Here is a 10,727-nt window from a genome sequence, read left to right as displayed (position 1 = left end):
CTAGGCATTAGTTATGACTTGATTATATATATTATGGTAATAGTTATAACTTATTATTTTTAATGTTAATTATAATATTATTTGATTAGCATCATTATGATCGAAATTGTATTTAATTATAACTTATATAGTGATTGATTATGAATTTTTTTAATATATATTTTTTAAGGTTATTACTAAAAAAAATTCACTTATTACATTTTTAATAATCAACCCAATATAATAAGTTGAATGAATGTGTAGCATTATAGCATAGCATGATCCCCAATAATAATTACCCGTGAGCTGACAGCTTTTACAATTTCAATTTGTGTAATTAAGCCCTCGTATGTAAGTAGGGATGTAATCAAGATATTATTATTAGAGGAATAAACAGAAAAAATATTTTTTTTATTATATACATAAAATATAAATATATGTATATATAATTATATATATAATTAAATACTATAGAAGTAATTTCTAATAGGATGAATAAATTTTTTTTATGTAAAATAGAAGAAGAATAATATATATACTTTTTATATTGAGGGCTATTTTATATATAAAATAATATATATATTTTTAAAATTTTATGACAAATAATAATATTTATAGAAACAAGGGTTCATAGCCCCACATAATATTCTCCTAATTTCATCCCTGTATGTAAGCCTATTTTTGTAGATTCACTTTCTAAATTTAAGGATATGTACTTTATATGAAACATTTTAAGATATTATCACATTATTGAATTTAAAAAATAAATTTAATTTTTTTTTATTTGAGTAACATTACTCTAAGCTAAAATAGTTAAAAATTACTACAAATTCTTACATTACTCTTTTTACATCTCTCTGTTTTTTTATTTTTTTTTTATAATAAAAACTTAAAAAATTAACTAAAATAATCAATTCACAAAAGTAGCTCTAAGTGGACGATCATGCACACGTTGCAAAGGTGACGTAGATAGAAAGAACTTTTCCAAATCCCACAAACGCTTTCTGAGATTGATTGCTTGCAAAACGTCTATTTAAGGAAGGATACGCAACATACATCTGTTGCAAGTATCTGTCCAGCATCAGAGTGAGTTAAAGTATACCATACAGTTGAATATCGTTTAGTGATCCAACACGCATTCTGGACCTCAATTTGACTCGCAGAATCCGAGCGTCGGACGTGACTTCAACAATGTCGATGGCAACCAAGGGGTAGATATTAATTTATCATTCTCATTTTCTTATAATAAAATTTTCTCATTCCTCATTCTTCATTCCCCATTCTTCGTGGCTATTACCTTCCCCATCTCTTATTGGGTTTGGATTTTCCCCAATCTAACTTGATCTTTTCTTTTTTTTTTAAGGTTAACAACCATTCTTTAAATATTTTTTTTTTTCAAGGTTCACAACCAAAGTTAAATATAATTCAATCTTATTTTATTTTATTTGATTCAACAGCAAAATCAAATACACATTAATTAATTAATTAAAAAGTTTGTTTTAAAATAATCAAATATATAATTTTGACACAATCAAATAAATTTTGGTAATTGAAAAAAAAATGTGGAAGAACGTGGAAGATTAAAAAAAATAAAAATAAATTACAACCATCTCTCTCTCTCTCTCTCCCCTACAATGTTATAAGAGCCTATTTACAATGTTATAAGAGCCTGTTTGAAAAATAAAATGTGAAAGATCTTGTTTGAAGAAAGCGTTACAAGACCGATATTAAATTGCATTAGGGCATAAATAAGAAATTATTTGCTGATCTCTACCAACCAACACTAATACAGAGCTACCCATGTTCATCCCAACGGTAGCACGCACACAAAAAAATAAAAAATAAAAAAAAAATTGTAACAAATCAAAATGCACAGCAAAGATCCTAAAGACAGAACCAACAAAATAATGTCAAAAAACTCTTTGCCAACCAAAACCCACGTATGGATAACTTCACTCTAAATACACATGTATGTCAAAGTATCTATCTATGTAATTCCAAACATCATAAATGAGTTGCACAAAATTATCAAAGTAGTTAAATGTTCATAGTAAGGCTTAATTCAACTAGAAGCAAAACACACTAAACTCCCAATGCATATTCTTTGGCATTTCAGCTCCCAATTCAACAAAGTGCATTCTTTGACATTTCAACATTAATTTTTTACAAGTTTCTTACAGTAGCAACACTCTAGCAGCAGCAGCAGCAGCAGCAGCAGCAGCAGCAGCAGCATCATTCCAACAGCAACAACGCTCCAGCAACAAAACCTACACAAGGATAATAAAGATCAAAGGAAAAAAAATGTTGCTTGACTTTGATTCACATCCATATACTGAAAAACAATGTATAACATGTAAAAGGATCCAACTATGAAAGTTTGAGCCATCCAACAGGAGAAATGCAAAAGAAATATCAACTTTGATTCACATCCATCTCATCATATATAGTAGTATAACTTGAATTACCTGAAAAATAAGAAAAGAAATTAATTACTAAGACTATTCAATGAAAATATATTTATTTTAAAAATAATTATGTATTGATTTATTTAAGTACATTGCATCTCTATAGCCCACAACCAACTCTGTGCACACATCAATGCTTCCAAAGTATCTAGATGAAGTCTACTCTGATATGGGCTCACCAATCTACCACTAGTGCTAAATGCAGACTTAGAAGCAACAGTGGATATCGGAATAGCTAAAAAATCCCTAGCTATTGCCTGTAAGGTTGAATAATTCGATGCATTTAATTTCCACCAAGTCAACAGATCAAAATTGGGGGTTTTTGTCACAACATCCTCTTCTAAATAATAGTCCAAGTCTGATGTTACATTGTTGATTTTTTTTTCTCCAGTTTCTACTAATAAACAAATCATAATCTGAAACTACCTCTGAATTCCCAAAATTTGAACTTGTAGAAGATTCAACATTAGCATTAGTCTCCAAACTAAGTTTTCTTTGATACTCGTGCAACAAATCATAACAAAATTGGCAAATCTTTGCAATTTCCTCTTCAGGTGTATCTGTAACGCCCCAAAAATTGGGCAGTGTATATCTATTTATGCAACAAAACCCACCTGATAGACAAACACATATATATAGCTACCTATTTCATACATCCATTTTCATTAAATCATAAATGTCAAATACATGTTGTTCACATCTTAACGCCCCAATTCCAATCCCAAGCATGCATTTTACAACAAGTATGAAATGGAAGCCAAACAGATAATAAGTGCCCTACAGGCTTACAAATTTATCCAAGAACATTCTTGGTTACACAAAATGGAGTTTCAACTCAACGCCAATACAGCACTAGGCTTGCATTCAACAAATAACAATAAAACAAAAATGGAGCCTCAGCTCCGAGTCTTCCCAAGTCAGTGCCTTGGTGGAGACATATCACTTGTACCTGAAATGGTTTCCCTTATAGGGTAAGCCACAACCCAGTAAAGATATACTACACAACATATGGATCATGACAAAACCAAAGAGGAGTATGCTCATGCCATACTCATAATAAAACAGTTTATCTCTTTTTTTATAAAGCATGCAATGCTGAGATACAACAATAGATATAAAACCATTTCCATTTTAAACTATATCTGTTACATGAATACAGGCTCTGTAAATCTTTAGGTGAGTGTCTGCAAGTAGCCCTAATGCACTACCACTATCATTTTTTCCAGTAAACTGGAAGGCTCGACACCTAACCGCACGGTTCCACACCCCCTACCCAGATTTACCAAGTATTCATCTTTTCGCAAACAGAAACATTTCTAAGCATTTCTCAAAAACAGATACATTTTCAATGAAATGAATGTAATGCAATATCCAATGCAACAAACGAGGAATGTGGTTCAATTTACCTAAGTCTCATGCCTTTCTACAACAATCATGGCTATTCTCCACCGATAGCCCAAAACAGATATTTAAGCAATTAAATTCCAAAAATTCCAATAAATACAATATATTCCACATATCATTAAATATGAATAACTACACTAATTTTCATATCTCAATCACGTTCGGCAACCTCTCAAAGTCCATTTCTAACTGAGTCGTCTTATTCCAATAGATACATTAAACAAAATAATGCCGTTAATGCCCAAGAAAACATCATTTTCTTTCCAAACTCATTCTCCAAGCATTATTCAATTATGGCATCTTATTTTGATCGAAAAGCCCAAAAGTTAAATGTAATTCCTTTGTTTTCTTTGAAAATACTCTTTTGGTCACAAACCGATAAAAATTTCAAAACCAATCGAGTAACGCCCCGAAATAATACAAAATGAACCACCCACGTTAATCAACATTCACCCAATCAATAATGTCATAACTCCAACCTTTACATAATATACCATCAATGTTTAAATGTTCAAGAATATAGAAATACATGAATCTACAGCATGTGAAGCATCTAATCTTAACACAAATAAAATGCCCCTAAGGGCTTACATCTTCCAAGCCAATAGCCCAGTTACACAAAATGGTCTCTCGGACCCATATAGATTAGCCCTTGGCTTACAAAAACATCACAACAAATGGAAGAGCAAGACTACTCTTCATCAGAACATATCCACGCCCTTAGCCCGGCGGAACCACCACATCTTAACCTGCACCAAATCCCATAGGGGTGAGCATAACGCCCAGTAGAGAATTCTAACAAAGTATATACAGTTATGCAATTCTCAATAAAAATAATGCAAATGCCAATGCTATGCCAGGCTTCTTTAAAGAAATTTCATTTCATGTTTTTCTTAAAGATTTCCATTTTTCAACAAAGGCTTGCAATCTCAACACATTTCAAAAACTTTTCATTTTAATCAACAGGGGCGGTAAATACGACACTGGTAATTTCTAGGCTGGTGTCTGCAAGTAGGCTCTGCAAGCACTACCAAATTTTCATTTTTACCGGGATTAACTGGAGGGCTCGACACTTATCCGCGCGGTTTTCTGGTCTTTCACCAAGGACACTCAGGCCAACTTATTAAATCATCACACCCCCTATTCGGACTTACCACCGTATTTACCCTATACACATTGCCATAATTCTTAATACAACATCACTTTCTTTCATGAAATAAATATCTTCAATCAAAATTTACAATGAAAAAATAATAACTAAATGCATATGCAATGCAGTGATTTCTCATAATCCAAAACATTTCCCATTTCCAAGTTGTCACAACAATGTCAACAATCACATTTTCCATTTCCTCCTTTCATTACTCATTTCCAAGATAACCATGTGTCTTCAATACACAACATCAATTTTTCATCAATTTACCCTTCTCAAGCCACATATGAGGTTTTCAAATACTAACCTCCACCATTCAACATTCTCACCATCCATTATGTACAACAATTACCATTTCTCAATTAAATATTTTTCATACATCTAACAACAACTTAAAGAAAATAATTCCTCCATTTAGCATAAGAAAAGAAGTTATTCCCTAGATTTTCATGTTTTCAAAAAGTCCCAATTTTCTAGGTTTTCACAAAAACCCTAACATTGTTCATCTCTTTTATAAAATCTCATCCTACACTTCAATCTCAACTCCAGTTGTCCAAAATTTCAAGAAAATCTCTAAATGAACACAAGATAGAGTTTGTTTTACAAAAATCATCAATCCCTTGAGTCACCAAACCCATTTTCGAAATTTTCAAGGAGAGTTACAAAATCAACCAAAAACTTACATAAATATATATGACTCAAAAGAAAACTCTCTAGGATTTATAAAAGAGTTGGGATACAACCCACATTTAGAACATCTCTACATTTTCAAAACACAAGATTGAAATCAACAAGGAACTATGTGAAAACTCTTAAAACCAACATAAAGGTAGCAAAACTTGTATATATAACTCAAGAATGTCCCTACCTCAAGCTTGGAAGAGAAGATGAGCAAAAAGGTTGAAACCCCAAAGTTGTCGAAACCAACTTCTACTTGGATCAAAACGAAACTCTTGACAAGATCTACAATCTTTTTCAAAAGAGTAAGGCAAGAAGATGCTTCCAAGAGAGTAGATCTAAAGACTTTTGAGCAAAAAGTAGTTTTGGAGAGAGAAAGAGAGACCCATAGTTTAGAGAGAGAAAAGAGAGAAAGAAAAATAAAGAAAAGCGTCAAGTGAGGGCCTATTTATAGCACTAGGTAAAATTAGAAATAAGCCTCAAAGTTAACCCAAAATATCAAGTCAAAATCCCCAAAAAGTAGGGCCAAAAGTCGGACTAAAATCTGAAAAAAAAAAAAAAAAAAAAAAAAAAAAAAAAAAAAAACTCTGCAGGGGTCTTCCCCTGCAACAGTGGTGTCGACACCAAAGAGGAAAATCTGGGAAAACTAAGCTTGACTGCACTGCTGGTGTCAACCTTACCCCAGACTGGTGTCTACCCTATGTTCCAGCAACCAACACACAGACAGAAGAGGGTCGACCCTCTCCCAGTCTGGTGTCTATCCTATTTTCCAGCAACTCCTCTAGAACTTCACCAACAGGTAAGGGTCAACCCTAGGAAGGCTGGTGTCGACCCTAGGATGGAATTTCTAAGTCTCCAAGGAACTTTTGACAAGAATAAGCGCGAACAACCAATCCCAACAAGTTTAATTCGGACTATACTCCTCCAAAACCAACCCATAACAACACCAAATGTTTCCAAAACATAATAATGATTCAAATACACTTCTTAAAAGTTTTAAAAAGGGTGCAAGTGCTACAATCAAAGTCCGTTTTTGTTTAAATTTAAAACATAACTCTTTTATAACTTTACAAACATATTCCAAGTTTACACTTTCGCAATTTGGGCTTCAACTTTTTATTTTTCTCAAAATTTCTCTTTTAAGCAAATAAATCACAAATTTTTCAAAAAATCTAATTAAATTATATACAACTCTAAGTTCCCTAAAATCAAGTAAAAGTGCATAAAGAAGTGTAGGAAAAATCCCTACCTCAAGCTAGAAGAGGAAACAAGCAAAAATCTAAGGTAGCATTTGGTAGAGTTTTGTAAATGTGATTTGAGAGTATGAGTTGTATTTTGAGTTTGTGTGTTGTGGAATTATGATTTGAGTGTAGAAAATTTGTTTGGTTATGATTTTTAAATAGAGTGTTGAAATGCGTTTTGAAGATGTATTCTGAATTAAGTTTTGAATATTTGATGTGACATGTGAAATAAGAAAATTTGTTTGGTGATGTGTTTTGAAAATAGTTTTCAAAACTTAATTCAAAATAATTTATAATCAAACACTCAACTCATATATCGATATTCGTATTTTTTATCAGCAGTAATAACCAAACTATTTTTAAAATACTGAAATTAAAAATTGATTTTTTTTTTCAATTAATTTTTTTTCAATAATTTTTTTTGAATAATTTTTTTTCATTTTAAAATAAATCTATGTCAATTATTTTGTGTCAATTAAATTTTCTATCAATTCATTTTTTACGCCTGTACAAACATCTTCTACAATACGTTTTTTATTTTTTTTCTAAAATTTTGTTAAAGTCAACAACTTTTGAGAATACGTATTAATAAAAATTAACATAAATACACTAAGTTTAATATTTTAAATAGAAATCATAACGTAAACCTTACAAAACATTATCAATTTTTTTTCTCATTTATTACACGTTATTAATTTAGTAATAAAGTCGTAACAGATTGTTCAGTATTTGTTCAGTATACGGATGTAATATTATTAAAAAATTATTAATATTATAAAAAAATAATAGATTAGAAATAAAAAGTAAAATAAAAAATAAAAAACAACTGAACCTTTTGAACCTCAGATAGTCAAACACCAGGAAGTCAGACTGGGACAACCGGGCGGTCAACCGACCGGTCATCCCATCTCACACCAATTCCCACTCAGTGGAAGCTTTTCAGAGAAGAAACATGAGGTTCACGTGATACAGAGAAGAAATATGAGGATGGAGAAGGACATGGAAACTTTTCAGATCAAAAGAGGAAGAAGGCAGAAACGTTAAAAGTGAAGAACTGAAGTACAAGCTACCAAAACGGGTTTTCAAACTGTAATTTGAATTAACACGCGGAATTGTATTTTGAATGTTCTATCCAAACGTGAAGCGAGAGTTCACGTGTTGAAAGTTAATTTGAAAATACAAACAAATAGAGCCTAAATTTTCGATTTTGTCGGATTTTGATCTCCACTGATCAAAATATTGCTCTCACCAAGCTCTTCACTTTGGCCTCAAGACCTAGGGTACAGTGGATTGGACACAATTAATTTACATGCTAATCTTCACTAAAAAAAAACAGCCAAGAACTTCTACAAGAAGCCAAAACTCCCAAATATAATCGGAAGATTAAATAAATAAATTTAATGGTTACTTATTGTGTGTGTGTGTGTGTGTGTGTGTGAATAATCATCAGATTGAACAAGAAGAGAAAACTTTGATGGGATTTATGCAAAACGGCAGTCTCTCACTTCAATTTATTACTAAAATTTATTTATATATGCTTTTTTTATATATATAGAAATAGGAGGAAGAGAGTGGTTTACCGTTTGGGTCCACAAATATAAATAAATCTGGTGGAAGCCGCTGCTGCGCAGCAAGTAGATCTCGCCGACCTTCAAGTGGCAACAACGTCACTGGTGAACAATATGTAGCTGAGCCAAGCACAACTAACTACGGTAATGAGTTTCACAAAGTACTGGCGACAAGGATGACCGAGGTCGATGGCAATTAAAATGGAAGACAAGTTAAGACACGGGTAAGCGGGGAGATAGATTGAAGGTCGTTTCTTTGCTCTCATGCATGCTCGCCGAAAACCCTCTCGACTAAGGAACAACAGGTGACAAACAGATGGAATTGCACAGCATAAAGCGCATAATCTTTTTGCAGTCAGGTGTCTGATGATCCATGAATTGAATATGAATGGGATTCCCCTTGACAAGAACTGCGTAGCTGTTCTCCTCCAACACCCACACACAACACAATCATACACATTTTGAGAAAGAAAGAGAGTTTTTTTTTTTTTTTTTTTTTGTGGTGATGCAGGCCAAGCATATGGAGCAGCCGCTGGCCGTTCTTTCTCCTCCCTCTATCTTATCTCCTGATGATGTATCTATAGTGTGTATAGTATATTGAGAACAATCAGACCCATCTCTCTCTCTCTAGAAAATATTTTTTACACCTTTTGAACCCCACTCCAGCACCTCTTTTTTATATTCCTTCATGAGAGAGAGAGAGAGTGATTTGGTCTCTTTTTAGCCATCTCCCCCAGATTCTCTTTTATTAGTGGGATGATTTTTTTTTGTCTTCATAGTGTTTGCACATGGATTAGATTTAAGTGCAAGTGGGGGAAGCTGATGTTTACACTTGAGAATCAATCTGCCGCTACCTTAGAAAAAGAATAGGTGGAACGGCTCCTCTCTCTTATTTTATCATTCACTCCCCCTCAATCTCTCTCTCAAATAAATCATTCTCCACCATCAAAAATCATAAAATCTCCCACCACCGAAAACATCATCACGTGTATTCCACCCTCTCTTTACTTTCTCTTCCCCCCAAAAATTCTCTGATCATATTCTTTTTTTTTTTTTTTATTTTACTATTCTCTATTTTCACAAATCATGGTCCGAACATCCAAAACTCAAATTTTAAATTCTGCACTGACTACTTTTAAAAACAAATTTTAGGTCATCACAGTATCTCCATAAAGTTTATCAAAATAAAACTCCAACACACTAAGTTTGTAACTAGGATCAAATACAACAGCAACTCCTATAAGACCATGTATAACAACCCAATATTTATCAAACTTTCCCAACATTATTTATGTCATTGATCTAACCACCTCAATTGAACAAGAGAGTCATTGAGAGATAGTTATCCTAATCTCACATAAATTTGGAAAAGCAACATTAGCTGTGGGATATTTAGTTCCAGAAAACAATTCAGTTGCTTTATAAAATATTTTGGATCTCCCACAAATTTCTCTAGCAAACTCCCACTCCTCCTCACTTGGCAATGTTGTATGTTGGGTCTCTTTATATTTCAAACGGTAAAATACATCCTTATATAACAAGGCAGTTTAAAGTATCAAGTATGTTGAATTCCACCTAATTGCACAATCAAGTTCAACATAAACACCAGTGGCATCACACATGTATTTGCTGATATGTGCACAGGCAAATACATGACCTAAGAAAGATTTTTGCGAATGTAACTGTTGTGATGTAGATGGGCATTGGAAGGAAATAGAAGGAGGTTATCGACGTTAATGATAAGATTGCTTACAGTTTCTGTCATGACCCGAACCCGCTCCCGTGGGCTAAGGACATAACCAGCCAGTAATCATGAAATTACCTACGGCCTCAAACCAAACCAAATGTATGTTAACAGAGTTAATAGGGGCCAAACGGAAGCAGTTTAAAACTTTGTCCATAGAGCCGTGCTTACATGGCACATCATAACAAACCATACATATGCATATTAATAACTCACAACAAAATATGTACTACACAAGGTTCTGTACATACAAGATCATATAAGTCTAAGTCAACCCAAGAAAACTATATACAACATGTTCAAAGACTTCGCCCACATGACAAAATAAAACAGAATGACAAAAGGCAAAGACGGGTCTCGTGCGTGAGACGCAAGGGCTGACTCTTCAAAACCTTTGTTGTTCCTCACAGACTTCACTGGGGTTGGGTTTGGACTTCTCTTGGCTCACCTACAAACACATGAATGAACGTGAGCGAAAACTCAGTGAATAATATC

The 10,727-nt window shown here is 33.0% G+C and overlaps 1 long non-coding RNA gene across 1 annotated transcript; it reads right to left on the bottom strand.

The window, feature by feature from the left end:
* Window positions 1-4,286: 4,286 nt before the first annotated feature.
* Window positions 4,287-9,450, bottom strand: LOC145814396 (uncharacterized). Its single transcript, XR_014357684.1, has 2 exons — window positions 8,501-9,450; window positions 4,287-4,597 (listed from the first exon to the last, which is right to left on the bottom strand). It is a non-coding gene; the product is annotated as an uncharacterized LOC145814396 (long non-coding RNA).
* Between the last annotated feature and the right edge of the window lie 1,277 nt (window positions 9,451-10,727).

Source organism: Camellia sinensis, unplaced genomic scaffold (genome assembly GCF_055761805.1).
Source record: "Camellia sinensis isolate YWXY unplaced genomic scaffold, ASM5576180v1 Unanchor10, whole genome shotgun sequence".
Classification (NCBI taxonomy): Eukaryota; Viridiplantae; Streptophyta; class Magnoliopsida; order Ericales; family Theaceae; genus Camellia; species Camellia sinensis.
Note: the sequence above shows the minus strand (reverse complement) of the source record. Positions and strands in the feature narration are given on the sequence as shown.